The sequence below is a fragment of the Vicia villosa genome, linkage group LG3, assembly GCF_029867415.1.
Source record: "Vicia villosa cultivar HV-30 ecotype Madison, WI linkage group LG3, Vvil1.0, whole genome shotgun sequence".
Classification (NCBI taxonomy): Eukaryota; Viridiplantae; Streptophyta; class Magnoliopsida; order Fabales; family Fabaceae; genus Vicia; species Vicia villosa.
Genome location: NC_081182.1, coordinates 207,376,910 through 207,400,596, shown reverse-complemented (window position 1 = coordinate 207,400,596; position 23,687 = coordinate 207,376,910).

Here is a 23,687-nt window from a genome sequence, read left to right as displayed (position 1 = left end):
CTGATCCTTTGCTTCTGAGACTTTCAGCTTCTGAAACTTTGCTTCTTGGTTCTTCCGCTTCTGATATATCAATATCTATATCTGCAAAATTCTCAAACTACTTTGGTTTTTCAAGACCAAGCTTATCATCAAATCTGATATTGATTGATTCTTTTACAACCAGTGTTTCAGTAATGTATACTCTGTAGCCTTTAAAGCGTTCAGAATATCCAAGAAGGAAACATTTTTGTGCCTTAGAATCAAACTTACCAAGATGAACTTTAGTATTCAGAATTAAACAAACACATCCAAAAGGATGAAAATATGAAATGTTGGGCTTTCTGCTCTTCCACAATTCATAAGGAGTCTTATTTAGAATAGGTCTTATAGAGATTCTATTCTGAATATAACATGCAGTATTTATTGCTTCTGCCCAGAAGTGCTTAGCCATATGGGTTTCATTGATCATGGTTCTGGACATTTCTTGTAGAGTCCTATTCTTTCACTCTATAACTCCCTTTTGCTGTGGAGTTCTAGGGCAAGAGAAATCATGGGCAATACCATTTTCTTTGAAGAACTCCTCAAAGAATCTGTTCTCGAATTCACCACCATGATCACTTCTGACCTTTATGATTTTGCACTCCTTCTCAGATTGAATCTGAGTGCAGAATTCAAAGAACACTGAATGAGACTCATCCTTGTGTTTTAAGAACTTTACCCATGTCCAGCGGCTATAATCATCTACGATGACTAATCCATATTTCTTCCCTCTGACAGATGTTGTTTTTACTGGGCCAAAAAGATCAATGTGCAAATGTTCTAACGGCCTAGAGGAAGAGACAACATTCTTAGACTTGAATGCAGGTTTGGAGAACTTGCCCTTCTGACATGCTTCACAAAGAGCATCTGATTTGTATTTCAGATTTGGGAGTCCTCTGACCAGATTTAGTTTTTTAATCTGAGAAATCTTTCCTAAACTAGCATGTCCTAATCTTCTGTGCCAGACCCATTGCTCTTCAGAAACAGACATAAGGCAAGTCACCTTCTACTTCTCAAGATCAAAAAGATCAATCTTATAAATGTTGTTCTTTCTCTTGCTTGTAAATAGGATTGAGCCATCCTTCTGACTTACAGCCTTGCAAGACTTTTGATTCAAGATTATGTCATAACCATTGTCACTTAATTGACTTATGGACAATAAATTATGCGTTAATCCTTCTACAAGAAGTACATTAGTTATGGAAGGAGAGTTACCAATACTTATGGTTCCAGAGCCAATTATCTTGCCCTTCTGATTTCCTCCAAACTTGACTTCTCCACCAGACTTAAGTACCAGGTCTTGGAACATAGACCTTCTTCCCGTCATGTGTCACGAGCACCTAGAGTCCAGGTACCATGACATTTTGTGCTTTGTCTTCTTTGCTGCCAAGGATATCTGCAACAGAAATTATCTTCTCCTTAGGTACCCACAACTTCTTGGGTCCTTTCTTGTTAGTTTTCCTCAAGTTCTGATTGAACTTGGGTTTAGCATAGTAAACAACAGGAGGAACAGCATGATATTCTTTAGGTTTGGCAGCATGATATTTTCTAGGTTGTGTCACATGCTTCTTAGTGTGTGTAACATGGAAGCTTTTGGCATGTGAAGTGAGCCTAATATCATGTGAGTGGCCATATTTGAACTGATCATACAATGGCTTGTATGTGATTTTCATATCATCTACAGGTTCAAATTTGTGTGGGATATCACCCTCATAGCCAACGCCAATCCTTTTGTTTCCAAAAACACCATATATCATAGAAGCAAGATGACTTCTGCCAATACTTCTAGATAAGAACTTTCTGAAGCTCGAATCATATTCTTTTAGAATATGATTGAGGCTAGGAATGGATTTTTCTGATTCAGAAGAAGATCCAATATCTTTGGATAATTTTAAAACTTTTTCCTTCAGTTCAGAATTTTCCACCTCAAGCTTCTTAGTTTCAAATTCAAATAGCTTTTTCAGCTTCTTGTATTTGATGCTAAGATGAGGCTTGAGTTCCAGAAGTTCAGTTAAACTGGAAACTAACTCTTCTCTAGATAGTTCAAAAAATACCTCTTCAGAATCTGATTCTGATGTAGATTCTGATCCATCATCCACTGTGGCCATCAGTGCAAGGTTTGTCTGCTCGCCTTCAGAGTCTGATTCTGATTCTGATTCTGAATCATCCCATATTGCCATAAGACCTTTCTTCTTATGAAACTTCTTCTTGGGATTCTCCTTCTGAAGTTTTGGACATTCATTCTTGAAGTGTCCAGGCTCATTGCACTCATAACAAATGACCTTCTTCTTGTCAGATCTTCTGCTTCCACAAGATTCCCCTCTTTCAGGCTTCTTTGAACTTCTAAAGTTCTTGAACTTCCTTTGCTTGCTCTTCTAGAGTTGGTTTACCCTTATGGAGATCATGGATAATTCATCTTCTTCTTCTGATTCCGATTCTTCAGAATCTTCTTGTTCAGCCTGAAAAGCATTAGTGCATTTTTTATAATTATATTTCAATGCAATAGACTTACCTTTCTTCTGAGGTTCATTAGCATTCAGCTCTATTTCATGACTCCTCAGGGTACTGATCAACTCTTCAAGAGAAACTTCATTCAGATTCTTGGCAATTTTGAATGCAGTCACCATTGGACCCCATCTTCTTGGCAAGCTTCTGATGATCTTATTGACATGATCAGCCTTGGTGTATCCCTTGTCAAGAACTCTTAATCCAGCCGTTAACGTTTGAAATCTTGAGAACATCTTCTCAATGTTTTCATCATCCTCCATCTTGAAGGCTTCATATTTCTGAATTAAAGAAAGAGCTTTGGTCTCCTTGACTTAAGCATTTCCTTCATGAGTCATTTTCAATTACTCATATATATCATAGGCAGTTTCCCTGTTAGATATCTTCTCATACTCAGCATGAGAGATAGCATTCAGCAAAACAGTCCTACATTTATGATGATTTTTTAATAGCTTCTTTTGATCATCACTCATCTCTTGTCTTGAGAGCTTTACACCATTAGCTTTAACTTGATGTTTGTAACCATCCACCAGAAGATCCCATAAGTCACCATCTAGACCAAGAAAGTAACTTTCAAGTTTATCTTTCCAATATTCAAAGTTTTCACCATCGAATACTGGTGGTCTAGTATAACCATTGTTACCATTTCCATTATGTTGCTCAGCAGAGCCAGATGTAGATGTAGGTGTTGGTTCTTCACTAGCCATCTTGACTTAAGCGTTTTTCTCTTCCTGAATCTTTTCTAAACACGGTTAAGTGCTTGCACCTTAGAACTGGCGCTCTGATGCCAATTGAAGGATAGAAAAACACTTAGAAAGGGGGGGGGTGAATAAGTGTAGCTTTAAAACTTGTAAGATAAAAACAATTTGCACAATGATTTTTATCCTGGTTCGTTGTTAACTAAACTACTCCAGTCCACCCCCTTGGAGTGATTTACCTCAGCTGAGGATTTAATCCACTAATCACACAAGATTACAATGGTTTTCCACTTAGATAACCTCTAAGTCTTCTAGAGTATTCTGATCACAACCTGATCACTCTATGAACAAACTGCTTAGATACCCTCTAAGACTTTCTAGAGAATCCGATCACAACTTGATCTCCTCTAGTTCTTACAAATTAATGTAAACAAATTCTTATAAGAGTTACAACGCTTCTTAATAAGCTATTAACACAACTGTGATTTTTCTCTTAAGTTTAAGCTTAATCTCACTAAGATATTACAACAGCAATGTAGTGAGGTTGAAGATGAAGTTTGAGAGCTTTTGAATTTGACAGCGTTTCTCTATGTTTGCGCAAAAGTGTTGTATTCAGCTTCTCATCAGAACTTCTATTTATAGGCGTTTGAGAAGATGACCGTTGGGAGCATTTAATGCGTTCGTGATCCGTACAGCATTGCATTTAATGTTTCACTCTTTTGTCAACTACCTCGAGCCTTGCTTTCGCTGTGTCTACTGACGTTGCCTTTAATAGCTTCTAACGTTCCTTTTGTCAGTCAGCGTAGCCTGCCATCTTGTACTTGCTTCTGATCTGATGTTTGTGTAAACAATGTTTGAATATCATCAGAGTCAAACAGCTTGGTGCAGAGCATCTTCTTGTCTTCTGACCTTGAAGTGCTTCTTAGCGTGATACCATGAGAACTTTAGTGCTCCTGCTTCTGATCTCAAGTTCTTCTGATGCTTCCATAGACCATGTTCTGATTCTGCTTGACCATCTTCTGATGTCTTGCCAGAGCATGTTCTGATGTTGCATGCTGAACCTTCTGAGTCAGTGCTTCTTGCGCTGATTTTGTGCATACTCTTTATGTGATTCCTGAAATGGAAATTGCATAATATTAAAGTACCACATTATCTCATACAAAATTCATATACATTGTTATCATCAAAACTAAGAATATTGATCAGAACAAATCTTGTTCTAACACGCTCACCTTCTCCATGTTCGAAAAAATGATTAAAATCACCTACTCCAAAGCCGACAGATCACCGCCGACATCATAGGCGGAGTCGCAGCCGTTCCCTAACTCCGATCCTCAATGACGTGGAAGAAGAGCACCGCAAACCCTTGTCTCGAGCCATACTGGAAGCTCTCTTACCCGTGGGGCTGGAGAAGCCTCCCCCGCTGGGCATGTACGACGGGACTACTGATCCTAAATAGCATATCGAGAACATCGATGCCCTTCTCGATTATAGAGGAGTCCCCAATGCAATCAAGTGTCGTTTATTTTCGGCCACTCTGCGCAAAGGCGCAGTGACCTGGTACAAGAGCCTTCCAGATGAGTCCATTACATCTTGGAAAGGGCTCGACAGACTCTTTTCAAGGCACTTCACGGCCTCCCGTAGACACCCCAAATTAGAAGCCTCGCTAGTGGCCATTATCCAGGGAAAAGATAAGCCCCCACGGGCGTACATTGAAAGATTCAACAAAGAGGCGTCCAAGTCGCCACTACATTGGTTATGAAAATACCTCTTGGAGCGGGGCCTGCGACCTCGGTTCGATTTTGCAAAGGTCGTGGGCATTGAGACACCGACCACGTTAGACGCTTTCTTCCTAAAAGCGCAAGCGTATATTTAATACGAGGAGAAAGAAGCTTCACATGCGGTCCGAAACTCCAAACAAGAAGAAAGCTCCAAAGGTGCCCGTCAAGAAGAAAGTTCTCGACGAGGGAATGAAAGAAAGAAAGAAGACAAGGGTCCGAACCCTAAGGATTACAAAGGACCAATCGGAAAATTCAGAGAGTATACCCCTCTGAACGCATCTCGGGAGCGTATCCTGGCCTAATGCGTCAATACCGAATTTCAAACGGGAAAGGTCCGCTTCCCAAAGTCTATGCCGCCAAGACCAAACGTGGACAAATCAAAGTACTACAGGTTCTAAAAAGGGAACGGGCATAACACCCAAGATTGTATTCACTTGAAGGATGAGATTGAGATGCTTATCAGAGAAGGACATCTCAAACAATACACAAAAAAGTAGGATAGTCCAAAAGAGAAGAAAGTGGTGGCCGAAGAAAAATTGGCAGAGGACACCTCCTCCCTCTAGGTCGTTATGAGTCTGAACCGGCCAGAAGACTTCTATATCCCGGACTGGGCTGACACCTCACCGTCCTTCTCCTCGCATAGCCCTTGGAAATCATTCCCCTCTGCGATGGTGATATCTGGGGGAGGATTCAACAAACTAACAATGGGTTCCGTCAAATGAAAGTTTGAAGAGCTCATATCGGCTAGTTCGGGAAAAATGGCCATGCTCGACCTGTCCAGAGGAAGTTCCGCGCCAATCGCGTTCTACAAGGAAGAACTCCTCAGAGGCACCCCTAACGCCATGATTTCGCTGCTCATTCGTTCATGAATGGCCAACTTCGATGTCCGAAGATTCTGGTCGACCAAGGCAGTTCCGTCGACATCATGTACTCCCAGTTGTTCTCCACCCTACAACTGGACGAAATCCACCTTACCCCTTACGTGGGATTAGACTTACAGGGATTCACCGACAGTGTCACTAAACCATGGGGCTTCGTGGAGCTAATAGTAACATTCGGAGCGGCCGAGATTTCTAGAGCCGTAAAGGTCCAGTTTCTGGTTATAGATTATCCCTCCATCTACCAGTGTATCTTCGGACGCCCCACCTTGGCAGAATTGATAGTCGTTCCTTCCACTGTCCATCTCAAAATGAAGTACTACACGGCCAAAGGCCAGGTAGCCACCCTACACGGAGATATAGAGGCGGCAAGGAGATGTTTCGAAGCCTCCACCAAAGGCCTCAACACCATAAAAATGGCCCTTCGACCGGACGCCAAGCAGGCGGCCACCATTAGTTCCGAGGCAGTCAAAACAATACCGCACATAGACACCGTCGACTTGGACAGCCGCTTCAGCAGAGAATTTGAAGAGAGGGCGGAGACGAAGAAGTCCCTGAAACTCAGAACGGATGACACATTGTGCCTCATCCCACATGAGGACTTCGAGCTCGTGCCATTCGGGGACGACCCTACCAAAGGAGTGAAGATAAGAGGTGGTTTGCCCGAATTGGCCAGGAAACAGTTGAGGGCATTGCTACGCGAGAATGTTGATCTCTTTGCATGGAACATAGTGGAGATGCCCGTCCTCGACCCGGAAGTAGCATGCCACCACCTAACGATTTGTCCAACATGTCGAGCCATTGCCCAGAGAAGGGGGAAGCAATCCCCAGAGAAGACGGCCGCGACCGAACTAGCTGTTAGGTACCTCCTAGAGGCAAACTTTATTTCAGAGTCCAAGTATACTACTTGGCTATCCAACGTTGTACTTGTTAAATATAATAATGGAAAATGGCGCATGTGCATTGACTATACTATCTCAATAGGGCTTGCCCCAAAGACGCATATCCACTGCCAAACATACACAAACTAGTAGATAATACTGCCGGTTTTAAACTGCTATCGTTCATGGACGCCTATTCGAGATACAACCAAATCCTTAAGAGTGGTGACTTGAGAATTTATAAGTGGAAAAATCCACTCACCTATCACCTTAAGATTTTAGATGAACAAGTGGTGTGTCTCTCACAATATTATGTAGTAATGCTCCCTAGTGTTAAACCCTCACATAGTGTTGTGTGTCTCACAATATTATGTAACAATGCTCCCTAGTGTTGAAGTAAAATTGTCCTGTTGAAGAAAAAAAGACCAACTAACTTGTATCGAAATGTCCAGAAAAGTGTCCTGTTGAAATAACCCCAAACATTAATATTATCATTACCTATTAAAGAAACTATAGAGGGTACTTGAAGAACCTAACATCTCACAAACGGTTTTTATTGTCAATGGAACTTAAATATATGGCGTTTGGAAACATTCATTTTTGGTGAGTCATAATTAAGCAAATCGTTAATTTTTTTTCACATACAATGATATGCTCATATTTTCTTACAGGCTTTACCTTTAATTCTTATTAATTACTCACAATTTTCTTCTTGGATTCCATTTCACTTTCCATTCCTCTCTTTGTTTTAGCTTCTTAGAATTGTATTCCCCACAATTTAATGGCTAATTTTTAGATAAAATTAAGGACAAAATTAATATAAATATGGTGTAAAAATTAAAACAGATGAATAGATGAATAATTAATAGTGTAAAATTTTTATTCAAGTTGTCTAAAATTCCTAACTCCGCCACTATATATATATATATATATATATATATATATATATATATATATATATATATATATATATATATATATATATATATATATATATATATATATATGTTGAAAAAAGACAAATACAAAGGTTTTTGGAAATAATAAAATTAAATAAAGGATATTATTTTAATTTCTTTATACTTTAAAAAATAGAAAGACATTTTATTTTCTCAGTACAACAACATTCATTGTAGGTTGTGGAAAAATATAAAACTTAAATAGAACAACGTTGATGTAGTAAAATAACTAAAAATTTGAAGAAAATATGTATAACTGGAAAAAAATTGTTTAGAGAATCTTATATATGTTGAGATTTAAATAGTTTACTATTATTGTTTGGTTGAAATATATATTCATTGTATATAGCATGATGATAATAGTTTTTTATTATATTTCCCTTCATATTGATATTAGATTATAGTTTATATGTAGAGAGATATAATAACTTCACTTAATTTAGTTTAACCTACCTTTTATTAAAATACTGTTAACTGTGAAAAAAAAATCAAAATCGTAATATTACTAAAAAATATTAAATTTAAATGACATAAAAAGAAACATTATAAAATACTTGATTATTTCCTTTTTTTTTTTAAATTTAAATTTTAATAAAAGTATGGCTGACTATACTAGGTAAGTAGAAAAAAGTGTTATATATAATCATATTTTTGTTTACTTCTGACAAACTCATTTCATTTTATTTCTTTTTTCTGTTGATCAAAATTATTTCAATTCTATAATGGCCTTAAGTGGCCTAAAGAATTCTCTAATCGGAGTATTATTTCCTTCTATTTTTATTTACTAAAAGAAAGTATTAAAAAATAAATAGATTGAAAGGTTATATATAACTTTGATTGCACTTATTTCTAATAACACTTTTCAATATATCTTATTTTTTTTTGTTGTTAAAAGGTTCTATTTCATAATGGCCTCAAGAAGCCAAGCCAGCGTTATTATTTCCAATCATCCTCTAAGTGAAAAAATAAATCAACCATCATATAATTCATTATCTTCCTCTTCTCTTTCTAATCCTAACAATTCACTTGTCTCACTAACTTCACTTCCAATTGAACTTGTATCAGAAATCTTGTGTAGACTTCCAGTGAAGCTTCTCCTTCAACTTCGATGCCTCAACAAATATCTAAATTCTTTAATCTCTGATCCAAAATTCACAAAAAAGCATCTTCAAATGTCAATCACGCGCCACAACGTCATCTTAAAATCCAAAGATAAGTCCCATGTAATATTTTACCCACTTCAATCCCTTTTTAACTCAATCATTCTTAACCCCACCCAACATGATATCCCTTTCAACGAAAAACACTTCAACATCATCGGATCTTGTGATGGAATCCTTTGTTTAGTTGTCAACCAATTCTCTGTTATTCTATGGAACCCTTCCATTCAAAAGTTCAAAAGGTTACCTTCTTTGAAAAATCCATTTCAAAGAGATAGAGATGTTAATGTGGAATATGGTTTTGGATATGATACATCAATTGACATTTATAAGGTGGTTGCTATTTTTATTAATGCTAGTGTTAAAAAAGCTAAAATTAAGGTTCATGTTTTGGGTACTAATTCTTGGAGAATGATTCAAGGGGATATCCCTGTTCCGGTTATTGGATCATTGTGTTTTGTGAGTGAAATGTTAAATTGGTTGGATGATACTGATTATAATATTATCTCATTTGATTTGGTGAATGAATCATATAACAAGTTTATGCTACCTAATTATGGAGTTGAAAATATAGCTAGTGTGGTTTTGGATGTATTGAAGAGTTGTTTGAGTGTCATCGTTCAAAGATATGATTTTTGTGATGTTTGGCAAATGAAGCAATATGGAAATGAAGGGTCATGGACTAAATTGTGTCGAGTTTCTTTTCCTTCGTTTGTTACCCATGCCAAGGCAATATGGATTTTCGACGATGATCAATTGTTGCTGGTACGTGAAGAATTATTGAAAACGGATATGGTTGCTTTCGATATTAATAGTAGTAAATTTATGATTCCAAAGATGCAAATTAGTGATGGTTTGGTTTACGCTAAAGTGTGTATTGAGAGTTTGATATCACCTAATTATTGATGTGAGGATGTAGATCCCATATTATGTTATTTGAACAAAAGAATAAATTTAAACTTCAATGTTGATTTTCCTTTATATTATCAAACTACAATTTAACTTATGTGACATTTAAAATATTAATCCATCTATGTGATATAAAAAAAATAAATTAGATAATGGGGCAACAATATATTAATATTTATTTTCTTATATTTCTTAAAGTTTATTTTCGTAATTTTGTTCTCTATCATTCTATTTTTCTTCTCTTTTTATTTAGTTAATCTTTCAACATAATATCTTGAAAATCTTATATATTTCATTTAACATATTTGCAATGGCAAATTGTTTTAACAACAAAAATTAAAGACAAAAAAATCCGTGCAAATAAAAAAACAATAATTCTATTGTTTAAACACATTAAAGAGCACACTTATAGTTCCTATTCTTCTCTCCTGAGAAGCTTGATCTTTTCTTTTTCATGTCTATTGATCCAACATAAATTATTACAGATGAAAATGTCAAACCCTAATATTGAGGGTCTATCGATACATGATGAAGGCGAAGAAGAAGGCTTCTGTTTTGATGTGAAAAACGGTGGCGTTGAAGCGGTTGATTTTGCTGGTGTCTTGTAAGAAGGTTCTTGTGTGATAGGTCATTCCATGTGAAATGAATGAAAGCAATAATGGCAGATATGTGGAGAACGATGAAGGGGTTACAATCGAAGAAGCAAAAGAGGGCTTATTCCTATTCCATTTCTCTTGCAACCTGGATATGGCGAATTATATCGAGGTGTTTGTGGAATACGACAAGAATAACAACACTAGCTTCTAACGACAGTATATGAAATTGAGAGTCAAGATTGATATAAGACAATAATTGAAAAAGCATACAAGAGATAAAAACAAGGGAGGCGAATGGTGTATCGTTAATTTCAAATATGAAAATTTAGCCGCTTTTGTTTTGTGTTTGGAATATTCTTAGGCCACTTTGAGTAGAGGTGTGAAGTTCTCTTTGCTATGGAACAAGATGATGGAGTACATGGATGATCGAGTGATATTTGGGCAGAGAATCGGTGGTACGAGAGAGGAATATCTTTAAGGTAGTTGAAAGAAAATACCCTTCCGGTAGTGAAAAGGTAGAAGATCACAAAATGATAAGTGAAATTGAACATGAAGGTGAGAGGGTCCAAACACGTTAGAGGCACAAAGTCTTCGTGCAACAGTTATGAAGCATAATGGTGATTTTGAATTTTCAACTCCTAATAATGGCATGGTTTTATTAAATAGTAATAACAAAATCTTGGCTGGACTAATAAGAAACGAACAAGAAACATCTATGATTGGTATATTCTAAGGCACTCAACAAACAAACATTATAAACCAATTATTTCTCATTTATTCTCTTGCGCCCATATAAAATATAACATCATTAAAGGTTTATGAACCATTGCTGAAACTTACCCCACAGAAGCCCTATGCAATAACTGCTCCCAACTAAACCCTACAAATATTAACCAACCAAATCAATACAACGAACACTAACAACCAAACTTTAGAAACATTACTTAGCCAATGTAATAACTACCCAATTGGTCCACAAATTCCTCTCCCATCTATCTTGAAGTAGCCACATCACTCTCAACCCACCAGCCAAAATATCAAACAATAATTTAACTCCTTCAGTAGTGTTAACACTATACATACGTCCCTTAACCCCAAACCCTTTAAATTCAATACAAAGATCGTGCAAACAAAACACGGCCAACCAAACCAGAACATGCACAAACCAAACCAAAAACTCACCAACCCAAAATCACCATCGCTAGACCAACTGCTAACTAGTAAATCACCATCACTAGACCAGCCGCTAACTAGTAAATCACATTTACTACTCTCAGAGCCAAACAACCAAAACCAACAACACCGAGAAGACCAAGCGGGCAAGAAAAGAAGAAGAGATAATATGCATGGGATAAAAGAGGAGAACAGTTAGGAGAGCCAACTTTTTTATTGGCAAGTCCTAGAAGTCGGGGCTGCCGGGACTAATGAAAATTCTTAGTTGGAATTTCCAGGGATTGAGCCACCCAAGAGCAATTCCTAATCTGTAAAATTTGGTTCATTAGTACCATCCAGATATTTTGTTCTTGTCGGAAACCTTAGCTAAAACACAAAATTTAGAAAATATTCGAGTCATGTTGAAGTTTAAAGCCTGTTTATTCGTTGAGGTTGAAGGTAGAAGTGGCGGTATTGTTGTTCAGTGGAAAGATAAAAGTAGGTGCAGTTTGATGAATTTTTCTTGGAACTTCGTTAATATTCATATTCAAGATGATGTAAAAGGGGAGTAGAGGTTGACATGTTACTATGATTTCTTAGAGAGAGCGCGAATGAGAAAATCGTGGAATATGTAGCGATATATATATATATATATATATATATATATATATATATATATATATATATATATACATAGTTTGTTCTAAATAATATGCTATTTATATGTGCTACTATTTTATTTAAAAAAAATGTTGCCATTTTATTAAAAAAAATCTTCATTTTATTAAAAGATTCATACATGAGACATCAGACAGCGTTTTTATAAATAAAGCGCTGCCTAAAGTATCCCTAAAATAAAACTAAAATATTCAAAAAAGTGAAGTCTACATGGGGACAATAGAAAATAATTTTCAAGCCAAATGCTGCCTAAAGGGGTTCACAGAGAGCGCTTTTGAAAGAAGCGCTGTCTAAAGGGGATCAAAGAAAGAACTTAAAAAAGCGCTGCCTAAAGAGGGACATTAGAACGCGCTTTTCAAGAAAAAACCGCTTTAAAGCACAGTCTATTCTATAAAAAAAAAGGCGAGGCCTAAAGTCTTTTATGGTGTAGTATAATTGGATGGGGTTTATAAAATTATTAAGGGAAGATGTTGGAAAATACATTAGATATTTCTTTATTTCAGATTAGCAAAAGTTCAGTAGGAATTAGTTTTCAATATTTTTCATAATTTTAATTGTTTGTTGTGTTAAAAATTTCCTCATAGGCTATGTTTACATCACTGTTATAGGGCTTGGTAGTAGTATTTGAGGAGATGTTTGAAAGAATTGAACATATGGTGTGTTTGAGACATTTGTATGTACACTTCAAGAAGACATTTGGAGATGGTTTATTGATAAGAGATCTAATGATGGGAGCAACCAAAGCAACTTACCATCAAGACTGGATGCAAAAGATGAATGAATTGAAACAAGTAGATCAAAAGGCTTGGTCATGGCTGATGGGAGTACTTCCTAAGTGTTGGTACAAGCATGCATTTAGTTTTTATCCTAAATGTGATGTACTAATGTACTAATTAAAATTTCTCTTAATTAAATCATGTGAGTTAAAAAATGTTGGTAGATCCAAATATGTTGACAATTGCTATTTTCTTATAAGCTTATCATTTTAGAAAGAGAAATAATCTTAGAGCCTCTAAATAAAAAATAAAAAGAATAATACTTATAAAATTTAATTATTTAATTTAGTTAAAAATTTATGGAAATTTTAAAAAATGGAAAAAAAATCAAAATAATCTTATATTTAGAAGTAAAAATAATATTCATTATTGTTTTCAAAAAAAACATATTCGTATTTAATTATTGTTTAAATGTGGAGAAATGACATATTTGGACTTAATTTAATTTAAAAAATCTTAGATTTTTAGATTAAATATTCATTGACTAGTAGTAATGTTTAACTCTATTTCCATTCTGTTAAAATGTGATGAAAAACATAATTGCACTTACTTTAAATTAACGTATCTATTTTATAAAATATTTAGTTAAATTTTTTTCAATGTTAATATTTTTAAATCGGCAAATAATTGTAGTCATCCTATCAAATCAAATGCTAATATTTTTATAAGTTTATCATTTAACATAAAAGAAAACCCACAAAACAAAAAATAAGTAGACTAATACTGATAAAATCAAATCTGGAATTTAGTTGAAATTTTTTTGAAAATTCAAAAAATATGGAAAAACAATTATCAAAATATTTTTATATTTATAGGTTAAATTATTATGTTGTTATTATTTAAAAAAGATACTCATATTCGTATTCCATTATTGTTTAAATACGGAGAAATAACATGATAATTGTATAAAATTAATATTTAAATTGGAAAGAAAGCATAATTGAACTAAATCTAATTAAAAAAATCTTAAATTATTAGGTAAAATATTCATGGTATGGTATTAAAATAATATTTAAATGTAAAGAAAAAATATAACTGCACCTACTTTAAATTAACATACCTTTTTTTAAAAGATATTTAGTTTTTTTTTTTTTTTTTGTAAATGTTAATATTTTTAAAATGGAAAATAATCATTATTATCCTATAAAAATATAATTGAAATACTTGACTATTTTTTTTTTTTTTATAAATATTTTTTTCTTAACTTTTCTTATATAAACTGATAAAAGGAATATATATACCCATGTTTTAATTTTTTTTTTTAATAACTCTTTTCAATTTATCTTGTTATTTTATAGTTAAAGCATTTCACTTCATAATGTTTCTAAATAAGGATACTTCTTCCCTCCTCTCCTCTCCTCTCCTCTCCTCTCCATCCTTTTACAACTCTAATGATTCATTTCTCTCATTACCCACTCTTCCAATTGAACTTATAGCAGAAATTTTTTGGAGACTTCCAGTAAAACTTCTCCTTCAACTTTGATGTCTTAAGCAAATCTCTGCATTATTTAATCTCTTATCCCAAATTGACAACAAAGAAACTTCAAATGTCAATTAGGCGACACCATATCGACTACATGAGTTGCAACCTTCTCATCTGCAGTGTAATTTTCCACGTCAACATCATACTCCTTTCAATGAAAAAGGCTTTTATATTATTGGACCTTGTGACGGAATCCTTTATTTGATTATCAACATATTCTCCGTTATTTTATGGAACCCTTCCATTCATAAGTTCAAAAGATTATCTTTCTTAAAAAGTCCTTTTAAGAGTGGTAGTGTTGTTTATGTTGCATATGGTTTTGGAAACGATACTTCAATTGAAAATTATATGGTAGTTGTCATTTTTATAAATAATAGTGGTAAGAAAGCTATTTTAAAGGTTCATTATATGGGTACTAATTCTTAGAGAATGATTCAAAGGGATATCCCCGTTCTAGCAATTGGATCATTGTATTTTGTGAATGACAAAGTTAATCGGTTGAAAGATAATGATTATAATATTTTTTTTCTTTTGATTTAGTGAATGAATCATATCAAAAGCTTATGCCTCCTAATTATGGTTTTGAAAATGTGAGCAGTGTAACTTTGGGTGTGTTGAGGGATTGTTTGTCTATCATAACTCACTATGCCAAAGTTGTCTTTTAGCAGCACCCCTACGAAAGCGCTTTTAGGAAAAAGCGCTGGTATAGGGTTCAAAATAAAAAAACACGCAAAAAAAGCGCTCTTAAAGGGGGAGGGGGGGTTACGAAAGCGCTTTCAAAAAGCGCTCTTAAAGGGGGGGGGGGGGGGGGGGGTACGAAAGCGCTTCTCAAAAGCGCTCTTAAAGGGGGGGTACGAAAGCGCTTCTCAAAAGCGCTCTTATAGGGGGCTTATGAAAGCGCTTTCAAAACGCAGCTATAGGGGGTGGGGTACAAGAGCGCTTTTACCCTAAAAAGCGCTGGTAAAGGCAGGGCTACCAGAGCGCTTTTTAAAAGCGCTTTCATAGCTGTTTCATAATTAAAATTTTTTAAATCAAAATTATTATTCATTTCATAATCCCTAATCTTCTTTCTCTGCCAATATCGCTGCCCAGAAACTGCAAACTCCAAAACTCCATAGCTGAAGAAGAAGAAGACGAAGACGAAGACGTATCCTCAAAACCGTACCTCTTCCTCAAAACCGTACCTCTTCCATAAAAATACCCTCCACAACCCACGCCTAGAATACGAAGACGAAGAAGAATCGCTGAAGAAGAGAAGACGAAGGAGGTACGATTTAAAGGTTCTTCCATTTTAATGTTTTCTTCATTTACGATTGTATCACTGTGTAACTTTGATTCTGATTCTGATTTAATGAAACTTTGATTCATCATGGCCGGTTCTTGATAGAATGAAACTTTGATTCTAATTCTAGAAACTTTGATTTTTTCTTGTGGAAAAAATCTTTCACTTTTAGTTAATCTATTAGTATGACAACAGATTAGATTTCATTAGTGGTTAGTGGCCAGTACTTGAGCATTCTTCCACCAGTTCCCTAATTGCCAAACCCTTTGTACATCATTTGTTTGAGCTTAAGGTAGGATGCAATGCATGGGTTAATCCACCAAATCTGTTTGTGATTGATCAATTGCTTTAGCTGGTTTAAGATCTAAATCAAACAGGTCATGGATTAGTTTCATAGTTGCATGAGACTAGAAATAGGTTTGTGGATCTAGGAATTGTTTGAAGTACCAGCCAGACTGAGACACAGAATGTTCGGAAGAAAATTGGAGACAAGAGAACAATTTTCAGCTCTATTATCTCATCATCCTAAAGTATTGATTGTGTTATCAATAAGAAGTCTATGAAAGAAATATTGCTTTTAAATAATTAATTACACATTCAATATTCTACAATGTAGAATATTTTTGCGGACAAACAGACTTAATTGTTCAGTATTGCATGTTTAATGTCTTATGGTTTAGATTCATGGAGGACCTAATTCTATATGGTTTTTGTTCACAACTCACCTTGCAACATTCTTTCTCTCAATGTGTGTGTATATGTATTGTGATATTTATTTCTCTCTCTGTCTCTCTAGCTCTGGATCAACAGAAATTGGCTCAATCAAAGAAACAAGACCTAATTGACATTCTGCATTATTCTTAAGGAATGCTCTTGTTCTGATTGGATCATCTTTCTTTCCAAGAATCACATCTTCTGAGTGAGCTGAGGTGAGTCTAGAAGATCTTCTGACTGTTGGCTCTTCAGAAATTCTGAGATTCTCTAAAGATGCAGCAACTTGATCTTCTGATCCTTTGCTTCTGAGACTTTCAGCTTCTGAAACTTTGCTTCTTGGTTCTTCCGCTTCTGATATATCAATATCTATATCTGCAAAATTCTGAAACTGCTTTGGTTTTTCAAGACCAAGCTTATCATCAAATCTGATATTGATTGATTCTTCTACAACCAATGTTTCAGTATTGTATACTCTGTAGCCTTTAAAGCGTTCAGAATATCCAAGAAGGAAACATTTTTGTGCCTTAGAATCAAACTTACCAAGATGAACTTTAGTATTCAGAATTAAACAAACACATCCAAAAGGATGAAAATATGAAATGTTGGGCTTTCTGCTATTCCACAATTCATAAGGAGTCTTATTTAGAATAGGTCTTATAGAGATTTTATTCTGAATATAATATGCAGTATTTATTGCTTCTGCCCAGAAGTGCTTAGCCATATGGGTTTCATTGATCATGGTTCTGGACATTTCTCGTAGAGTCCTATTCTTTCACTCTATAACTCCATTTTGCTGTGGAGTTCTAGGGCAAGAGAAATCATGGGCAATACCATTTTCTTTGAAGAACTCCTCAAAGAATCTGTTCTCGAATTCACCACCATGATCACTTCTGACCTTTATGATTTTGCACTCATTCTCAGATTGAATCTGAGTGCAGAATTCAAAAAACACTGAATGAGACTCATCCTTGTGTTTTAAGAACTTTACCCATGTCCAACGGCTATAATCATCTACGATGACTAATCCATATTTCTTCCCTCTGATAGATGCTGTTTTGACTGGGCCAAACAGATCAATGTGCAAGAGTTCTAACGACCTTGAGGTAGACACAACATTCTTAGACTTGAATGCAGGTTTGGAGAACTTGCCCTTCTGACTGAAGGATAGAAAAACACTTAGAAAGGGGGGGATTGAATAAGTGTGACTTTAAATCTTGGACGATAAAAATAAATGCACAATTATTTTTATCCTGGTTCGCTGTTAACGAAGCTACTCCAGTCCACCCCCGCAGAGATGATTTACCTCAACCTGAGGATTTAATCCACTAATCGCACGGATTACAATGGTTTTCCACTTAGTCCGCAACTAAGTCTTCCAGAGTCTTCTGATCACACACTGATCACTCCAGGAACAACTGCTTAGATACCCTCTAAGACTTTTCTAGAGTCTACTGATCAACACGATCACTCTAGGCTTAGTTCACTCCTAAGACTTCCCTAGAGTATTCTGATCAACACGATCACTCTAGTTCCTTACAACTTAATGTAATTCTAAGAGTATTACAAATGCTTCTTAAAAGCGATAATCACAACTGTGATATTTCTCTTAATCGTTTAAGCTTAATCTCACTAAAATATTACAACAGCAATGTAGTGAGCTTTGATGAAGATTCTGAGTTTAGATTTGAACAGCGTTTCAGCAAGTTTGATATAAGTTGTTTTGGTGCAGAATCGTTAACCTTGCTTCTCATCAGAACTTCATATTTATAGGCGTTGAGAAGATGACCGTTGAGTGCATTTAATGCTTTGCGTGTTCCGTACAGCATTGCATTTAATGTTATACGCTTTTGTCAACTACCTCGAGCCTTGTTCACGCTGTGTCTACTGACGTAGCCTTTAGTAGTTTTAACGTTCCTTTTGTCAGTCAGCGTAGTCTACCACCTGTACTTCCTTCTGATCTGATGTTTGTGAATACAACGTTTGAATATCATCAGAGTCAAACAGCTTGGTGCATAGCATCTTCTGATCTTCTGATCTTGAAGTGCTTCTGTTGCGTGATACCATCTTCTGATCTTCAGTGCTTCTGATCTCATGTTCTTCTGATGCTTCCATAGACCCATGTTCTGATTCTGCTTCGACCATCTTCTGATGTCTTGCCAGACCATGTTCTGATGTTGCATGCTGAACCATTTGAGACACAACTTCTGAGCGCTGAATTATGCGTACTCTTTATATATTTCCTGAAAGGGAAATTGCATTGGATTAGAGTACCATATTATCTTAAGCAAAATTCATATTATTGTTATCATCAAAACTAAGATAATTGATAAGAACAAATCTTGTTCTAACAATCTCCCCCTTTTTGATGATGACAAAAACATATATAAATGATATGAATTTGCGATCAGAAAGAGTAGACGGCAAAAGACAAATTACACAGCTATAGCATAAGCATATGAATATGTCTCCCCCTGAGATTAACAATCTCCCCCTGAGATAAATAATCTCCCCCTGAAATAAATACTCGAAGAACTTTAATAAAAGACTTCCCTGATTATTTCGGTAGAGACGATCATATAAGCTTCTGCCTTCAGAGAATTCATAGCTTCTGACTTCTGCTTCCATTGGACAGCTTCAGAACTTGAATTTCTTTAGATCCTTAGAATACTCACAGCTTCTGATTCCTGCTTCCATCGTGGACAGCTTCAGAACTTGAATTTCTTTGATCTTCAGAACATTCACAGCTTCTGACTTCTGCTTCCATTCAGGACAGCTTCAGAACTTGAGTTTTCTGGATCTTTTAGAACATTCACATCTTCTGATTTCTGCTTCCCTCGGATAGCTTCAGAACTTTGAATGTCTACCAATCATTACTTCATGCTAGATTTGTATCAGAACATTGTTGAATGTACCAGAGCATCATCAGAGCATCTCTACATCCTGAAATGTTACAGAACAAAAACTAAACGACAAAAGTCAGCATGAACGAGTTAGAACATAAAATGTATGTTTGAACACATTATATGTATCAGAGCCATATAGGCTGAAATAATGTATCAGAGCAAATAATGTATCAGAGCCATAACATTATATGTATCAGAGCAAATAGAATTTTGTCAGAACATGATAGACAATGATATTCAAATTCTATTATCAGTGCTTCTGATCCATTCTTCTTTCTTGCTTCTGATCTCTGAAGCTTGACAGCACTCAGCTTGCTTCAGTTTCCAAGAGCTTATTCCTTTTACAGAATAACGCTTCTTATGGTTTTGCTTCTAGTGTTTGCTTCTGAAGATTCACTTCACTTCTCTGTACCTGCAAAACACTTAAACCATATAGAACTTGCAGTTCTTGTTAGTGAATGTGTGAGAGCCTTTACCCAGCAACTGATAGATTTAATCAAATCATTTATCATTTATCTTCTCCCCCTTTTTGTCATAACATCAAAAAGAATATTTAAAAAGATTCAGATGTATAAAACGACAAAAGAAAACATTTACTGGAATGTAAAACACAAAGAAACTTTTCATTGATAATCAAAAGATATTACAAAAGGTTCCTATGTTTAACAAGATGAAAAACATTCCTAGCAAATACAAAGTAGAATTTCCAAAGAGGAAATTACTACAAAAATTAAAAACAGAACCCTAGCTAGACACGCTCTGTGTCAACCCATCAAGAATCCCGGAGGACTTCTTGTCTTCCAGACTGAAACCTCCACTGTAGGAGAGATCCCAGAACCAAGGAGGAAGTGAGGGACAGTTCACAGACAGAGAGCTAATGTTGCAAGCGGGGCTTTCCCTCAACATAGACGTTGAGCCTATCTTCCCACAACTCAAGAAAGTCTTCTGTCTTTGGATGAAAGTTGATAACAACATCAAAGAAGAGTCTGACTTGAGCGGTATTAGAAGAGCCATCCCGAGATGCACAGAGATCTGTCGCCTTTGAGTCATGGAGCTACAACAGGCTTAGGGTGAACGCTAGGTTTTGAGAGAAGAAGTGAAAAACGAGAGAGAGAGAGAGAAAAAAAACTTTAAGAGGAAAACAAAGAGATAGGAAACCAAAAACCATTTTGAAGAGAATTTAAAAGAAAAAAAAAATGAAACGAATGAAGACTAGCATTTAATGTTACGTGACGTGAGGAGAGATAATAAAGACAAATGAGGTGACTAGCACAGTTACCTATGGTCGGCGTCCCTTCAACTGCACGCGCGTTTATCCATGAATAGTAACGACAGGTTTACCATCCCGAGATAAAACGTAACAGCTGTTTTGCTTTAAAAGAGGTTCTGAATCAACTTAGACAATGAAACGTTAGTAATAACCGAATCATAATTTCTAAAAGATTTCAATCAGAACTTCTGACTAAAAAAGAATGTTCCACATTCATTTCAGAAGATACTCATACATGAGAACTTCTCATCTTCTCATTCTGGGCATAAATCCATACTGATGTTCTTCAGAATGAACTTAAACCTATCTTCAGCCAGGGGTTTTGTAAAGATATCAGCCCATTGATGGTCTGTATCAACAAAGTTTAAAGATATAACACCCTTCTGAACATAGTCCCTTATGAAATGATGTTTAATCTCAATATGTTTAGCTTTTGAATGAAGAATAGGATTTTTAGATAAACATATAGCAGAAGTATTATCACAGAATATAGGAATGTTACTCTCAAATATCTGATAATCTTCTAACTGACTCTTCATCCAGAGCATCTGTGTACTACAACCAGCAACAGCGACATACTCTGCTTCTGTTGTTGATAGAGCAATAGTTGCTTGCTTCTTGCTATACCAAGAGATCAAATGACTTCCAAGAAATTGGCAACTTCCTGAAGTACTTTTTCTTTCAATTCTGTCTCCAGCATAGTCAGCATCGCAGAATCCTACTAAGTTGTATTCTTTAGATTTTCTGTAAACTAAACCAACATTAGTAGTACCTTTCAGATACCTTAGAATTCTCTTAACAGCAGTTAAATGAGATTCTCTAGGATCTGATTGGAATCTAGCACACAAACAAACACTGAACAGAATGTCAGGTCTAGAAGCAGTCAGATATAGAAGAGATCCAATCATACCTCTGTATAACTTCTGATCTACCTTCTTACTTACCTCATCCTTACCTAGGATGCATGTTGGATGCATAGGAGTTTTGGCTTCTTTGCAGTCCAGAAGATTAAACTTCTTCAGAAGTTCCTTCACATACTTGGTTTGGTGAACATATGTTCCTTCTGATGTTTGATTTATTTGTATTCCAAGGAAATACTTGAGTTCTCCCATCATGCTCATTTCAAACTCAGCCTGCATAGACTCAGCAAACTCCTTTCCAAGTGTAGCATTAGATGTTCCAAAAATAATATCATCTACATATATTTGACAAATTAAAATATCCCTTTTAAAGGTTTTACAAAAGAGAGTAGTGTCCACTTTTCCTCTAGTGAAACCATTATCCAGAAGAAAAGAACTTAAGCGTTCATACCAAGCTCTGGGAGCTTGCTTCAATCCATATAATGATTTCTTTAGTTTAAACACATGATTCGGAGACATAGAGTCTTCAAAACCAGGAGGTTGATGGACATAAACTTCTTCATCTATATAACCATTTAAGAAGGCACTCTTAACATCCATCTGATAGAGAGTGATGTTATGTTGAGTGGCAAAAGAAATTAATAGACGAATAGACTCTAACCTGGCTACTGGTGCAAAGGTTTCTGTATAGTCAATCCCTTCTTGCTGACTATAACCCTGAGCCACCAGTCTGGCTTTGTTCCTTACCACTTCACCTTTCTCACTGAGCTTGTTTCTGAAGACCCATTTTGTACCAATTATATTGAATCCATCTGGTCTAGGAACAAGATCCCAAACATCATTCCTTGTAAACTGATTCAGTTCTTCTTGCATAGCAATTATCCAGTCTGGATCTTCTAGAGCATGATCAACAGAAGTTGGCTCGATCAAAGATACAAGACCTAATTGACAGTCTGCATTGTTCTTAAGGAATGCTCTTGTTCTGATTGGATCATCCTTCTTTCCAAGAATGACATCTTCTGGATGACCAGAGATGAGTCTGGATGATCTTCTGACAGATGGTTCTTCAGAAATACTTAGATCCTCCAGAGAAGCTGATACTTGATCTTCAGATTCTTTGCTTCTGAGAAGCTCTGCTTCTGATGCGTTGCTTCTTGGCTCAACAACTTCTGATATGTCAATATCACAATCTGCAAAATTATCAAACTGCTTTGGTTTTTCAGAACCAAGCTTATCATCAAACCTGATATTGATTGATTCTTCTACAACCAATGTTTCAGTATTGTATACTCTGTAGCCTTTTGAGCGTTCAGAATATCCAAGAAGGAAACATTTTTGAGCTTTGGAATCAAACTTACCAAGATGATCTTTAGTGTTCAGAATAAAACATACACATCCAAAAGGATGGAAATATGAAATGTTGGGCTTTTTATTCTTCCACAATTCATAAGGAGTCTTATTTAGAATAGGTCTGATAGAGATTCTATTCTGAATATAGCATGCAGTGTTTATTGCTTCTGCCCAGAAATGCTTAGCCATATTGGTTTCATTGATCATGGTTCTGGCCATTTCTTGTAGAGTCCTATTCTTTCGTTCTACAACTCCATTTTGCTGAGGAGTTCTAGGACAAGAGAAATCATGGGCAATACCATTTTCTTTGAAGAATTCTTCAAAGGATTTGTTCTCAAATTCACCACCATGATCACTTCTGACCTTTATGATTTTACACTCTTTTTCAGATCGAATCTGAATGCAGAAATCAAAGAACACTGAATGAGTCTCATCCTTGTGTTTCAAGAATTTTACCCATGTCTAGCGGCTATAATCATCTACGATGACTAATCCATATTTCTTCCCTCTGACAGATGCTGTTTTGACTGGTCCAAACAGATCAATGTGCAAGAGTTCTAATGGCCTTGAGGTAGAAACAACATTCTTAGACTTGAATGCAGGTTTGGAGAACTTGCCCTTCTGACATGCTTCACAAAGAGCATCTGATTTGAATTTCAGATTAGGGAGTCCTCTGACAAGATTCAGTTTGTTAATCTGAGAGATCTTTCTCAAACTAGCATGACCTAATCTTCTGTGCCAGACCCACTGCTCTTCAGAAACAGACATAAGACAAGTCACCTTCTGACTCATAAGATCTTGCAGATCTGTCTTATAAATGTTGTTCTTCCTCTT